The following is a 15898-nucleotide window of genomic DNA, read 5'->3' on the forward strand; positions in this document are numbered from 1 at the left end:
GTGCTGTTTATCTACTTGTCTCCTAATGATGGCTAGCTCGGCTACTAGCTACGCTAGCCGTGGCCAGCTATCGATCTAAGTTAGCCATTAGGACACATTTTTATTAGCAAACACCATAATCATACTAAAGTTACCATGCGGGTGTAACGTATCGTCTCTGATTGAATTTCAGTAGGTGGCTGGAAAGTGGCACGGTTGATATTGTACTTGCATTGCTGCTGTGTTTACAGTTTGCAGACCGCTGCCATGTTGGATCTGCGCTGCAGCCTGCCTGTGCGCGTTCGCGTGGACAATGTAGGGAGGGGAGGGGGGACTCCCCGAAACGAAACCTAACGAAAACAGCCGAATTGGGCACATCGCTGCTGAATGCAGCTTTAAAATAGATACTACAAGGATAAAAAAAAAAAAAAAAAAAATTGGCAGGGAAAAATCCACCCTATGTGCGTGGACCTATGTTTCCATCTAAACTAATGTCGCTCTGACCTGTTTGTCTGTTCCAGGCTGAGGAGCCGCCATGACGGAGAAAACTCCTCTTCCTCTGCTCTGTGTGCTGCTGCAGGCTGTGCAAGGTCAGAGTCTCTCTGTTCCAAATGTAGAAACATCATTCAGTGAACCTGTGAGAGGCTGACAGGCCTGTGTGTGTGTGTGTGTGTGTGTGTGTGTGTGTGTGTTGTTAACCTGTGAGAGGCTGACAGGCCTGTGTGTGTGTGTGTGTATGTGTTGTTAACCTGTGAGAGGCTGACAGGCCTGTGTGTGTGTGTGTGTGTGTGTGTGTGTGTTGTTAACCTGTGAGAGGCTGACAGGCCTGTGTGTGTGTGTGTGTTGTTAACCTGTGAGAGGGTGACAGGCCTGTGTGTGTGTGTGTGTGTGTGTGTATGTGTTGTTAACCTGTGAGAGGCTGACAGGCCTGTGTGTGTGTGTGTGTGTGTGTGTGTGTTGTTAACCTGTGAGAGGCTGACAGGCCTGTGTGTGTGTGTGTGTTGTTAACCTGTGAGAGGCTGACAGGCCTGTGTGTGTGTGTATGTGTTGTTAACCTGTGAGAGGCTGACAGGCCTGTGTGTGTGTGTGTATGTGTTGTTAACCTGTGAGAGGCTGACAGGCGTGTGTGTGTGTGTGTGTGTGTTGTTAACCTGTGAGAGGCTGACAGGCCTGTGTGTGTGTATGTGTTGTTAACCTGTGAGAGGCTGACAGGCCTGTGTGTGTGTGTGTGTGTGTGTGTGTGTGTGTGTGTGTTGTTAACCTGTGAGAGGCTGACAGGCGTGTGTGTGTGTGTTGTTAACCTGTGAGAGGCTGACAGGCCTGTGTGTGTGTGTGTGTGTGTGTGTGTGTGTGTGTGTGTTGTTAACCTGTGAGAGGCTGACAGGCCTGTGTGTGTGTATGTGTTGTTAACCTGTGAGAGGCTGACAGGCCTGTGTGTGTGTGTGTGTGTGTTGTTAACCTGTGAGAGGCTGACAGGCCTGTGTGTGTGTGTGTGTGTGTGTGTGTATGTGTTGTTAACCTGTGAGAGGCTGACAGGCCTGTGTGTGTGTATGTGTTGTTAACCTGTGAGAGGCTGACAGGCCTGTGTGTGTGTGTGTGTGTTGTTAACCTGTGAGAGGCTGACAGGCCTGTGTGTGTGTGTGTGTTGTTAACCTGTGAGAGGCTGACAGGCCTGTGTGTGTGTGTATCACTGAGATATATGAATGGAGAGAGTGTCCCTATCTCCTGCCTGTATTGTCTATTGAAGCCAAAATCCTGCCAGATCAGTGAACCAGATTCTGCGCAGTAGCTCCGTTGATTTAGAACCTCTGTGGGCTCCCCGCCCCTCTGAACTTTCTTATGTAGAGCTGCTGTTTCTAGAATGCGCACAGTGCGTTGTGTATTTATACACAGTCTAGCTCTGTAAATATAACACTTTAAGTTGTAATATTTTTTGTCTCGCCAAAAGTAACCAGGAAGAGTCCCACTATGAGATCAGTTTATCAAAATGACGCCTGTACGAAAATCTGATTTTGGTTGTCGGAGATTTCTCCTCCGGGCTGCTGTGCTCTCAGCCCGGACCGGAAGTGGAGGCTCCTCTCTGGGGAAATTATCCAATCCACTGCTGTGTTAATTAAGCTAGCCAATGTTTCCGTGGCATTTTGATTAACTTTATGATTTAATTCCTTTTGGAGCAAATGTTGGTTTTACAAATCTAACCTTGACGCTTTACGCTACGTTGTTTACTGGTATAGTGTGGGTAGGGCAGCCTGCTGTAACGTTCCATTTAATATAGCTCAGTGGTAACGTTAGCCTAGCTGCCTAGTCTCGTCTCTGTTAACTACCGTATATCCTTACAACAGCTAAGAAAGGAGCTTGTGAAGAAGGAACAGCCCCACAGTCAAAGCATTTCTCTGAGATATCCATATAAAAATGTTTGTTGCTTTAATACCAGAAATAAAACCTCTGTTTATGTGACGCTAACGGGTTAGCGATTAGCTCATGGCTGGTGCTTGCGTACTAGGCCCCATCTTATAAAACACATTTCCTGGCAGTTGGACAACCTGGTAAGTTCTGAAAATATGTGTATATTATTGTGTTATTCCAGCTATCGTTATCGGTTGTTAAGTTATAGTAATATTAAGCCGATAAATAATGAAAAACAGCCGACTAGCGAAAGTGGCTAACGCTATTGCTAACGTAGCTGGAGTAACTACTAAAACACATATTTTCTGAACTTACTTCAGTCCCCAACCAACGTTAATTCCTCGCGTGCCTTTCTCAAAACAATGTTCTTTTTATTGCGGTCCATTGATATGTCTGGTAGCCAGCACAGCCACCCCGACCTCCAGGGAGCCACTACCCGTGCTAAGAGCCTCTGTCCCCGTCCGGGTCCACACAGAGCCACCCAGACCTCCAGGCAGCGTTACATGATGAAAGCACAAAGCAGCACTGTGTCCTGTCTATGTCAAACCAACGCTAGTTCTATACTGTGAAGAGCCTGTCCAGCCAATGACGGCTTGAGACTGGCTGCCACAGCTGTCAATCATCAATTTTTATCCCTTTTTATATGTCAAATAACTACTTAAAAACAAACTGATCAGAAAAATGACCACTTGCACAGGCATTAGCATGATAATGACTATCTAAAATGATACAAACCACCTTTGGAAAAAAATTATCTGACGTATACTGTGATTATTTCGGTTGTAATTTTCCCATCCACTAACATGGGGAGGCGGGCCTTGTGACCTAATACTGGATTCAGCCGTCAGGGCGGCGATCTAACATGCAGCGGCTTCACTAATGGAACCATGGAATGGCGTCCATCTTTATAAGTCGATGGTGTGTATGTGTTGTTAATCTGTGAGAGGCTGACAGGCCTGTGTGTGTGTATGTGTTGTTAACCTGTGAGAGGCTGACAGGCCTGTGTGTGTGTGTGTGTGTGTGTGTGTGTGTGTGTGTGTGTGTGTGTGTGTGTGTGTGTGTGTGTGTGTGTGTGTGTATGTGTTGTTAACCTGTGAGAGGCTGACAGGCCTGTGTGTGTGTGTGTGTGTGTGTGTGCGTGTGTTGTTAACCTGTGAGAGGCTGACAGGCCTGTGTGTGTGTATGTGTTGTTAACCTGTGAGAGGCTGACAGGCCTGTGTGTGTGTGTGTGTGTGTTGTTAACCTGTGAGAGGCTGACAGGCCTGTGTGTGTGTGTGTGTGTGTTGTTAACCTGTGAGAGGCTGACAGGCCTGTGTGTGTGTATGTGTTGTTAACCTGTGAGAGGCTGGCAGGCCTGTGTGTGTGTGTGTGTTGTTAACCTGTGAGAGGCTGACAGGCCTGTGTGTGTGTGTGTGTGTTGTTAACCTGTGAGAGGCTGACAGGCCTGTGTGTGTGTGTGTGTGTGTGTGTGTTGTTAACCTGTGAGAGGCTGACAGGCCTGTGTGTGTATGTGTTGTTAACCTGTGAGAGGCTGACAGGCCTGTGTGTGTGTGTGTGTGTGTTGTTAACCTGTGAGAGGCTGACAGGCCTGTGTGTGTGTGTGTGTGTGTTGTGAAACAGAGTGATATTCTTGGTCTGGCAAAATATTACAATACAGTATATATGGTAGTATAGGAAATATCGGCCCGAGCCCAGTGCCCTGAGCCCTGATACTGACTGATACTATCCGCAAGATTAGTCAAGTTGCTCTCAACTTTAAAGTTCCTTTTAAAAACAATTCTCCATAAAATATGTAAACATCAACATCTCTGTAAACTCTTAATAAACTTATTTTAATTTATTTTATTTTATTTTATTTTTGCTTTACTCTTTAATTGTTTTTACAGTTCTCATTGCTTCAATAGGACGAATCAGCGTGACGTCACTTGACACCCAGAAATGCGGAACCCCGCGGCAGTTAATAGTATGAGTTGTGCCAAACAAACGTTAATATCTCAAAAACTATTGCACATTGCTTATATTTTGACATTCTGAGTGAGAGCAGAAGTAGCTCAAGAGTTTGATGTATAATATATGCATGTCGTGTTAAAGCAGCTACGAGCAACTTTTTCGATTGTTATTAAACAGTATAATTACAATATTGATGCATCACATCTTACCTATAATAGTAGCTGAGACCAAAGCCGTGTGAATCGGAGATTGCTCCCTTAGATGATTATTAAGTCTGTGTCTGTCTAAACTCGCGTCAACAGGGGGCTCTCTCTCTCTCTCTCTTACCGCCGGACCAGATAAACGCGGAAGTGAAACCCGGAAGTGAAACGCAGCTGCCTGCCTTCACCCGTTCGCGCTGCCTAGCAACATAGCATAAACAATGTGAACGCCACGCTAGGGTTGCACGATATACCGGTACTACAACAGTACCGTGATACCCTGGCATTAAAAAGGATTCTATACCATGTTAATTTAGTACCGGTACTTTTAAAAATGACATGAGTTGCGTTGCATCCATGTGCTGTTTCTCCACCGGAGTCTGTGTGCTGCAGCTTTGCTCTGTCTGTTTCAACTCCCTGTGGGCGTGCCAAGTCCACCCTCCCCTGTCTCACTGACACTCCACTCTCCACTCCTCTGTTCAGCCGACATGCAGTGTTGCCAACTTGGCGACTTTGTCGATATATTTATCTACTTTTCAGACCCACGTGGCGACTTTACTTCTCAAAGGCGACTAGCGACAAATCTGGCGACTTTTTCTGACCATGGGAAGCAACGTTAATGTGTTGAATCTCTACGGATTTTGCCTGTAAATTGGTGCGGGTGCTGCTGGCTTTTCTCCCTCCCTCTCTCTCTCTCCTTCTCTCTCAGTCACACACAGCGCTTTGCCTTCACTCGACTGCAGCCTCTTGATTGATTGATTGATTGATTTTTATTTATGGATATAGAGAAGACAATTTACAAAAGAAAATTCCAAAGGATAACATGTTAAAGTGAGAACACTTATTTCCAACATGGTCCCTGCTGTTGTAGGACAGAACGCACAACACATAACATGTAAAAAGTCAGTCATATCAATATACAATTTCTAATCAATATACCATTTCTTATCCGTAACCAGACACCTAAAATCATTAAAACAAATAACAAAACAAAAACATGAAAATCGGCAACAATTTCAGAGAACCAAATCCAAGAACAAAAACAACAATATCACGAATTAAAAACACTGTTTTGCTGGCGGCAAAACCTGTCCTCTAGCTAGCCACTTTACTCCAAAGATGATCCCGGACCTGCCTTCTAAAGACACCTCTCGACTCTGACAGCTTGATACCTAGGGGAAGGCTGTTCCACAGCAAGGACCCAGTATAAAAAAAGGAGCTTCGAGCTGCTACACTATTCACTCGTGGTACCTTGCATGAGCGCACACTAGCCCTGGTGTTGTGACCATGCTGGGTATGGACCATTGTTATCTGTGAGCCCAGATACATGGGGGCAGTACCATTGATGATGTTATACATATGGTTTAGCTTTAGCTGTTCAATCCTAAACTCAACAGGCAACATACCCACCTTTTTGAATTTGTTTCCACCTACATGTGTCCTAGGAGGAACATTCAGTGAATAACGAATTATATTATTTTGCATAACCTGCAACTTCTTCTGTAATTTCATGTTCAGACCACTGTACCAAGCTGAACAGGCAAAATCAAAGTGGCACTGTATCAGTGCTGTTACAAGGAGTTTTTTAATAGTAATATCAAACTGCCTTGTTCTGCGATACAGAAACTTGAGTTTACTGGCACTTTTTGATAATATTTTCTCAGCAGTAGCCTCTCCTGAGAGAGACTGATCCAGAGTGATCCCAAGGTACGTAACACAAGCCTGTGAGACGATTTCAGTACCTTCACATGTAACCTTTATCTTGCTCGACTTCTGCAGCCTACGCTTAGTGGCGAACAGAATTGACTCAGTTTTGCCTAAGTGCAGTGACAATTTGTTGTCAATGAGCCACTCCCTTACATTTTCTAACTCCCTACTAAGAGTGATCTCAATATCATGGATATCTTTCCCAGACACTAGTAGGGAAGAGTCATCAGCATACAAAATAAGTTTACATTTTACTGCCGCTGGCATGTCATTAACATAAATGAGAAATAAAATAGGCCCTAAAATTGAACCCTGCGGCACACCACAGGTGACACTCATGGGTTCAGACAGGGTCCCCTCAACATCACAGAGCTGGGTTCTCCCTGTGAGATAAGATTTGAACCAGTTTAAAGCTGCAGACCCAAATCCCATACTCTGAAGTTTGGATAAAAGTATAGAGTGATCTACTGTGTCGAACGCTTTCTGTAGGTCCAATAATACCATGCCAGTGTAGTTACCATTTTCACTTTCTTGTCTGATGGAATCACAGAGGTGGATGAGGCAGGTATCAGTGGAATAGGCTGCTCTAAAGCCAGACTGGAAATCATACAGAAGGTGGTGCTGGATCATATACTCTTCCATTTGATCAAACACAGCTCTCTCCAATAACTTGGATATGGTTGGTAAAATCGATATGGGTCTGTAGTTTCCTACGTCAGACCTGCTATTCTTTTTAAACAGGGGGAGGACTCTTGCCTTTTTCATTTGAGCAGGAACTTTTCCTGATTTTAATGATAAATTAAGAATGTAAGCTATGACCTCACAAATAACACCTGCGCTATCTTTCAAGAACCTAGCTGGGATCAGATCCAGCCCAGTTGCTTTGCTAGGACACAATGAAGACAACATTTTCTTAACTTTCTCCACTGAGACAGGTTTTAACTCAAAGGTGTTAGGAGTAACATTTTTACCTTGGTAAAAACTGTTCACAAAAGGCAAACCAAACCTCCCTGAGCCATTTGGTAGTTTGGAGACCAGGCTTGCAGCAATGGTTGTAAAAAAAGAATTAAACTGCCTAGAAATGATATGCTTATCAAAACACATTTTGCCATCATTGTTCAATCCAGTACTACAAGATTTTGTATTACATTTTCCCGTGGAGCCCATATCTTTGAGGACTTTCCACAGTTTTTTGGGCTGATACACATTCTCTGCAACTGCATCCGTGTAGTACTGAGACTTAGCTTTCTGTATTTTGTATTGAGCCTGATTTCTACACTGAAGATATCTTTCGTGGTCAGTATTAAGTTTAGACTTTTTGAACTTTGCTAAGTTGCCATCCCTCTGTCTAATGAGGTCTATTATTTCTGCTGTCATCCATTTGGCACTTCTCTGTTTAAGTCTGACCTCTTTCATGGGTGCAACAATATTTAGTACCTCTAAGAAAATACCTACCCTCTACCTACCTCTATCCTACCCGAGAGCAGCAGCATAGGGTTTGCTCATTTCTAACAGCGTATGTCGAATCTGGCCCACACGGGCGGAGTCAGCACTTAATATTACAACCATACAGTCAGATTACAACGGCTATGCCGAAGCGTGCACGGACAAAGCTGTCCGTCTGTAAAGCGATGTTTACACATGTTTACACAGGCAAAAGGGAGACAACACGTCCACTTGACTTGCCAAAGCATCTCTCCAACAGACGATCCGACTAGTACAAAGTGTGACAGTTTAGCGAATGTGATAACGTCAAGTCAAGCGAGTGTGATTTATTTTGTGACAAGCAAACTTTTTTCAGCGTCGTTTGATGAGGCAATTAAAGGCAATGCGCCTAACCTCTGCCAAGGAGGTAGGCTATATGACGGTGTTTAAGAGTGATATGAGGTTGCAAACTGTATAACGTTAACTGTTAAAGAAATCACATACACTAAGTATAAGGGACATCATTTACACAGGCAAACACAGGCAAAAGGGAGACAACACGTCCACTTGACTTGCCAAAGCATCTCTCCAACAGACGATCCGACTAGTACAAAGTGTGATAGTTTAGCGAATGTGATAACGTCAAGTCAAGCGAGTGTGATTTATTTTGTGACAAGCAAACTTTTTTCAGCGTCGTTTGATGAGGCAATTAAAGGCAATGCGCCTAACCTCTGCCAAGGAGGTAGGCTATATGACGGTGTTTAAGAGTGATATGAGGTTGCAAACTGTATAACGTTAACTGTTAAAGAAATCACATACACTAAGTATAAGGGACATCAGATTACTGCATATTACCATGTAAAAGCTTTAACAACACTGAAAATTATTTATTTATTTAGAATAATCCATGATTAATGTTATACTAATTGTCAAAAACTCACCTACATGTATGAACAAACAAGAAAACACTTGACACCACATACCACATAGGCCTACTGTACATTTTATTATGAAAAATAATAAACATACATGACATTAACTGTAAATCTGGCACTTAATGATGAAGCTCAAACTCAGGATTATACTAAAGTAGACTGAACAGAAATTATTCTATTCTGCGCTCTACTGAACACATTTCCTCATTTTCTATTTAGTCAAATGAGATGCCAGCAGAATCAGCACCAACTCAGTTGAGGCAGCCTTCCCCAGCTATCTTTGAACACCACATAAAGTATGATGAAGACTCAAAACATGAATTTTAACTTCCATGTTCTTCTGTCATCCATTATTACACTACTTTTCCTGTTGCTTTAGCTTTTTGCCGTGGTATCGTTTAAGTATCGAGTATCGAGATATTTAGGCAGGTATCGGTATCGAAGTCATAATTTTGGTATCGTGACAACCCTACGCCACGCATACTCTCGCGAACATCTCTCGTTATATTCTAACAGGTTTTTGGAAGTTATTTTGTGGTTATGGCCGAAGTGGCTGCTGCAAACCGTTTAATTTCACTTCCTGATCTGCCCTGGCCACAGACAGACTAACACTGGCCGATTCACTCGGGCTTCAAGCGAGACTACTCTGCGTTGGTCTCGTCTACTATTAGAGGTAAGATGTGATGCATTGATATTAAATTTATACTGTTTAATAACAATCGAAAAAGTTGCTTGTAGCTGCTTTAAAGTTGTGTGAACTGTCGCAGTTTTTAAAATGTAAACAGAGTTAACTGGTTAGAGTCAGACACTCACGCCTCGCGCCACTTGGGCTCCATAGGGTTCCATTGCCGTTGCCACCCAGTGACGCGGTTTGTTTACCAAAATGCTGCTCGGCTGATCCCTCGTATTTACTCTTGTTTTATGGCTGCTGGATTTTATGCCAGACCTGTAACAATTCTCATAAAAGTTCTGTATAAATGAAGTTATTTTAATGTGTGTGTTGCAGCTGCAATGGCGTCTCAGTGCTGGCAGGGGGCGAGCTTCTCGGAGGCGGTGGTGTCTCCGGCGGTTCGTAGCGGTGTGATCGTGCACATGCCAGGTGTGGCATCTGTGCCTCAGTGCGTGTTGGCGTGCTGCGAGCTGCCCGGCTGTGACCTGGCCTGGCTGTTCCAGGGCCGCTGCTACGCCCTGAGCTGCCAGCAGAGGGCAGACTGCCAGCCCCGGGAGCGGCCAGGCGCAGACTCCTATCTGGTCTTCGTGCGGCGAGCGCCGGCCAAGACAGAGGTGGGTAGTACTCAAGTACATTTATGGCCCATTTCCACCGCCCAGCTCGACTCGCTTTTTTGTCTCATTCCACAGGTCAAAAACCGGGAGAGCCCGGGTTGAGCCGGGGTTGAGTTCTAGTTTTAGTCCCTGCTTTGTCGGGGTTCCAGGGTGTTCAGGCGGAATCGTGTCTGTCAATGCTGGATACCAGTTTATTGGGACTTATCTTCTCTTCTGTCATTTCCATCAGTCTTTTGTGTTGCTGCCTTCGGCTCTGGTGAAATAAAATCGATCTCCTTGCTCAGCCTTAACATGAAGGTAGTTTTCACTTGTTTTGAGAGAGAAAAAGTCTGTGCTCGGCAAGCGATGTCGGCTCCGCTAGGCCAGAGGTGGGGGTTTAGCGGAGCCGCAGCCTTTCCTGGTGAGTGGCCAGGCTGGTCTCCTCTTCTCCGCCTAGCATAGTAACCCCCGTCCCCCACGCAACGCATCCATGTAAATAACAACAAATTGATATCCATTCTCCTAGCTGATGGTCTCATTTTGCTCATGTGGGTCATAGAGGCACCAGTTTAATAGTTCCGAGTGTGGATTGAATTTGAACGTTATAGCTTGCTTCCTGGTATGGTCACAGCCGTCAGTCACGCCGGCTAAAGTCACGTCCTCTCCTGCATTCAACATACAACCAAGGGATTTCATCCGCCATCCATTTTCCATCTACAGTTTGTTAAAATGTCCATGTGTTCATTTAACGTTATACAAATGGAAGGCGGAGGCAGGGCCGATTTTACACTTCATGGGCCCCTGGGCTATTCATCTCTGCAGGGCCCCCCGTTGGGCGCCGCCGAAAAAAAAAATTGCACACACACATTCTCACAATTATTGCACAAATCAATCAAGCAGTATTCAAGTCTGTTCGTACCTGAAATGTCTTCTTCCTGACTTTTGCCGTGGCAAAGCGTTTGACTAGAGTGGTGAAGTCCAATGTTCTAACAATGTCACTTTCCAATGACATCAATGTCAAGTGGGTGAGCCTTTCTTGTCCCATTGTAGACCGTATCCTGTTCTTGACAAGCCCAAGTTTTGAAAAGGAGCGCTCTCCAGAGGCATTTGTTACAGGGAGAGTTAAGTAAATCCTGAAGGCAATATCCACATTTGGAAAAACTGATGACAGGTTCCTCTTCCTTATTATTTGAAGCAAGTGCCGCACACTTTTATTGTCTTTGATGAATTCTTTGAATTGCACTATTTCATCTACAAAGTCTCCCTGTAAATCTAAATTGTATTTCTTCAGAAGCAGTTTAGCTGCTGAACGAAGTTCCTGAGATGAGAGGATGTGAATTTGATTTAGAAATCCAAAACTGCGATTCAGTGCATTATAGGATTCATACCTCCTGTCTAACTCTGCCACAAGTTTATCAATGATTACATTGAAAACATTGACTTCAAATTTATGTCGGCCAGTCATTGTCATTGCAATATCTGGCTCTGATGATTCATCAGGTGTTTTTTTGCACCGTCTCCCTCTGACTATGTCGGCCTTGTAAGTCTCTGTGACACTCGGTGAGAGCTCCTTTGCTGTAGACTCGAATCTTTCAAATTGGTCTCGTAGACCTGCGATAAAATCTCTCAATGATCGTACCAAGTCCACTGCACTGGAGAGGTCGAGGTCAATTTCTTGGAGTTTGGCGCTTGTTTTCTGTATACGCTCCAGCACAGTGTTCCATAGATTGCATAGGAAAGCTATTTCTAGCCTTTCCATCTCCTTGCAAAGAGCCAGAGCTTCGCTGCGTGTGGCTATGTTCTGCTTAACATCCTCTGCTATTGTAAGCAGTGAGTGGTGGATTTTGCCATAATTCAGACATAATGCACTGGTAGCCTGGGCATGGGCACACCACCTGGTGTCAGATAATGACTTCAGAGTCTGAATTCTTCCTTTCACATTCGGTTCAAGGCCTGATGTGACAATCTGCCACCGAGAAGTGGAGTTTGAGCAGAAGTTAAATACACTTTGAACAAACGTGAAAAACTCCTCTGTTTGAATACAGCAGTTCACTGTATGTACTCCCACTAAATTCAGAGTATGTGCAGCACAAGGCACCCATTCGGCCAGTGGATTGATGTTCCTTATTCGTGACTGCACGCCTTTATATAGTCCTGACATATTGCTGGCATTGTCGTAGCACTGACCACGGCAGTTGTTAATGTTAATGTCCAACTTGCCCAGAACAGAGAGAAGAGCATCGGCAATAGACTCCTCCCCCGTGTGACTGTTCATCGGCAGGAATTGCAAGAAGCGCTCATGTATAGATCCCTCTGGGGACACATAGCGCATAATAAATGTGAGCTGGTCTGTGTGTGATACGTCTGGAGTGGAATCTACACTAATGGAAAAATACTTGGCTATTTTAATTTCATTTACAATTTCAGACAGAACTTGTTCCCCCATTAACTGAACAAACTCTTCACAAGTTGTGTTGGAAAGATATGACGGTGTGCCGCTGCCTGCATTTCCAAAACGTGCAATGTGCTCTCTCAAGAATGGGTCAAACTGACTGATCAATTCTAAGCACCCCATATAACGGGTGAATTTGGAAGCATTAATGTTACCAAACAACCGGCAGACAAAGCAATATGCACATCCTTTTGACGGTGAGTAGATAAGCCATTCGCGGGGTACAGATTCACCATTGACGAGTTTTCGGGTAAATAAACTTTTTGAAAAGCTTCTCTTTTGATACTTGTATTGTTGTTCAGATCTTGAAAAGTCAGCCCCCAGATTCTGGCACTGGATTGGTCCTTCCCTACCCCAATACTTCACTGCATCCTCATTGATTTCCCCCTAGCATCCCGGGTCTGTGTTAGTGTATGCAGGCAGCGTGGCAGGTGGTTCTACTGGGACAGCAGGCAGCGTGGCAGGTGGTTCTACTGGGACAGCAGGCAGCGTGGCAGGTGGTTCTACTGGGACAGCAGGCAGCGTGGCAGGTGGTTCTACTGGGACAGTAGGCAGCGTGGCAGGTGGTTCTACTGGGACAGCAGGCAGCGTGGCGGGTGGTTCTACTGGGACAGCAGGCAGCGTGGCAGGTGGTTCTACTGGGACAGCAGGCAGCGTGGCGGGTGGTTCTACTGGGACAGCAGGCAGCGTGGCGGGTGGTTCTACTAGGACAGCAGGCAGCGTGGCAGGTGGTTCTACTGGGACAGCAGGCAGCGTGGCAGGTGGTTCTACTGGGACAGCAGGCAGCGTGGCGGGTGGTTCTACTAGGACAGCAGGCAGCGTGGCAGGTGGTTCTACTAGGACAGCAGGCAGCGTGGCAGGTGGTTCTACTGGGACAGCAGGCAGCGTGGGACAGCAGGCAGCGTGGCGGGTGGTTCTACTGGGACAGCAGGCAGCGTGGTGGGTGGTTCTACTGGGACAGCAGGCAGCGTGGCGGGTGGTTCTACTGGGACAGCAGGCAGCGTGGCGGGTGGTTCTACTGGGACAGCAGGCAGCGTGGCGGGTGGTTCTACTAGGACAGCAGGCAGCGTGGCAGGTGGTTCTACTAGGACAGCAGGCAGCGTGGCAGGTGGTTCTACCCAGTAGGCAGCGTGGCGGGTGGTTCTACTGGGACAGCAGGCAGCGTGGCGGGTGGTTCTACTGGGACAGCAGGCAGCGTGGCAGGTGGTTCTGAGGCTCCAGTGTCATCTAGTGTAGGAGCTGAAAATCCCCCACAAAAACACCACGTTGAAATTAGATTAGAAAGCCATAAACTCTACCTTAGCTGTAACACTTTAATAAAAGTACAAATCATACACATAATGCGTCACTAGTGCATGACTCATGATTATTTAATGCATTAATTACACAGGATGTATCACAAATTATTTTTGCTCGCTTTAACAAATTAATCTATAATGCACCTCAACAAACAAGGTAAAAATAATACTGTATAGAGACCGATAAACTCACATTGTTTGAGAGTTGGGTTTGCTTTGCTTTCCTCCCAGATTTTCAACATTTGTTCTAAAAAAATAACTAACTTGTATACTTATACATCATATATCCTATAATTCATGCATTAAATCAGGGGTTTTACAAATTAAACAAATTATTATTAATATGGTGTCTGGCCCGGGGACTACCACCATCACTATTATTTAATTTACATAGTGAATGTAGAAGAATGACTGATAGTTTATCTGTTATCTCTCTACGTTCTGGACCAAATCATATACAAAAATTACTCTCAGATTTGGGTTTGGAAAGCCAAAATCTAATCAAATGGGGTATGTGGCTCTAATGTGACTAAAATGGGGGTCATATAATGATGCACACTGTCTGCATCACATTAGTATTCTGTAACATCGCCATGGTCATCTCTTAGTAGGAAAATTACAGGTAAATTGTAATACATGAACTGGTGATTGATTTCATGCAAACCAATGACAAACAGACAATGAGCTATGTATGTGTACACTGAGTCTGTAAAACCCCATATTGGTCGGAAATGCATGTGGTGACTGCTGACTCACATAGATAGAGCCAAATCGCAAGGCACTCTACAGATAACATTAGCCTAGCTAGCCCAGGGCCACTGCTAGTGTTAGCCTCGCTGACTCATGGTTTGCTTTATTATGAGCTAAGTCAGCTAACGTTACCTGTGGAAGCCGCAGCGGGAGCCGCATTCGTCGGCACTGGCACAGCTGCTGCTGCAGCCTTGAAATATCCAGTCACTGTCAGCTCGGGGATTTTACAGAGTAACTGTTGCTCACGCTGGGCTTTCTCTGCCCTTTTTTTCCTTTTTTGACTGCCGCTTGCAGTCGCAGTTTTCTTTTCTGGAAACATACTGGCGCCGGTATCAGGCTTTCTTTTTCTCTCACTCTAGGACCAGGCACCTCCAGCAAGCGGGCAGCAGTTTGAGAGCAGGTTAATGAACTCAGTCATTGGACAATAGGCTTCAGCCTGGGCGCCTCCCGTCGTGTGATTGGTAACCTAAATGTCAGACCTGTCAATTAACGTGTCTGAAATTGTGATTTACCAATCACAATTTACCAATCACAACACACACACACACACACACACACACACACACACACACACACACACACACACACACACACACAGGGGCATCCCTGTACATCTGGGGGCCCTAAGCACGATAAATTCGGGAGCCCTCTCACAGGGTTCCATGTCGTTGTTCCGACCTCTCGCTGTTCCGACCTCCCCTCTCCCAGCCCCCATGCCTAAACCTAACCTCCCCCAGACCCTAACCCAAAACCTAACCTCTCCCACCCCCACGCCTAAACCTAACCTCCCCCAGACCCTAACCCAAAACCTAACCTCTCCCACCCCCCACGCCTAAACCTAAGGTCGGCATTGCGAGTGGTCCAAAGGCGTTGGAAGCACGGTGCGGTGGGCGCTGCAGCACCCCCTGGTGGCAAGAGATGTAAAAAAATATATATATTTTTTTTATTTATTTACAGTGCACCTGAACGCAACATGCAAAATACCCGCTAAATAAGTGTCCAAATGTTCATGTAATTCTGGCCAATACTCCACTTCTGTTATAACATTTCAGTCTGGAAGATATAATCTTTATGACTAAAAGGCTAAATGAATAGCTTAGAAAATGAATAGCACCGGGGGCCCATGGTACTATTAATCCGGCCCTGGATATATGGGAGGAATAGCAGGTAGGCTATCACTGTCCCTGAGTCCTGAGGGTAAATTGAGTAATGCTGCAGAGAAGAGGAGAAGACACTGAATAATGACATCACAACAGTATAATCCTAATGTTAATTTAAAATTTAATATTCCTCTAAATATGGCTAAAAGTCCAAAAAGGGTGGGAGAGAGAATGAGGATTCCAACACAGCAGTGGGAGCAAGTGGTGACATGGAGGTGAGTGAGAAAAGGTGACTGAATAATGACACAACAGTCTAATCTTAATGTTAATATTCCTCTAATCTGGCGACAAAGTGGCCAAAAAAAAATTTCGGCGCCCTTTGGGCACCGGCAGCCATCCCCCCCACTGTTGAATCGGTTGCATGCACCCCCTA

At 45.1% G+C, this 15898-nt stretch overlaps 1 pseudogene across 1 annotated transcript in view; it reads left to right on the plus strand.

Moving 5' to 3' along the window:
• The first annotated feature begins 514 nt into the window (after window positions 1-514).
• The window catches only part of LOC310787387, a 53490-nt pseudogene continuing 38106 nt past the window's right edge, over window positions 515-15898 (plus strand). Inside the window, exons 1-3 of the transcript in view lie at window positions 515-569; window positions 9609-9886; window positions 12709-13438. The product of the transcript in view is annotated as an uncharacterized misc_RNA (transcript). The remainder of the gene's footprint in view (window positions 570-9608; window positions 9887-12708; window positions 13439-15898) is intronic.

Source organism: Poromitra crassiceps (genome assembly GCF_964638095.1).
Source record: "Poromitra crassiceps genome assembly, chromosome: 1".
NCBI classification, from domain to species: domain Eukaryota; kingdom Metazoa; phylum Chordata; class Actinopteri; order Beryciformes; family Melamphaidae; genus Poromitra; species Poromitra crassiceps.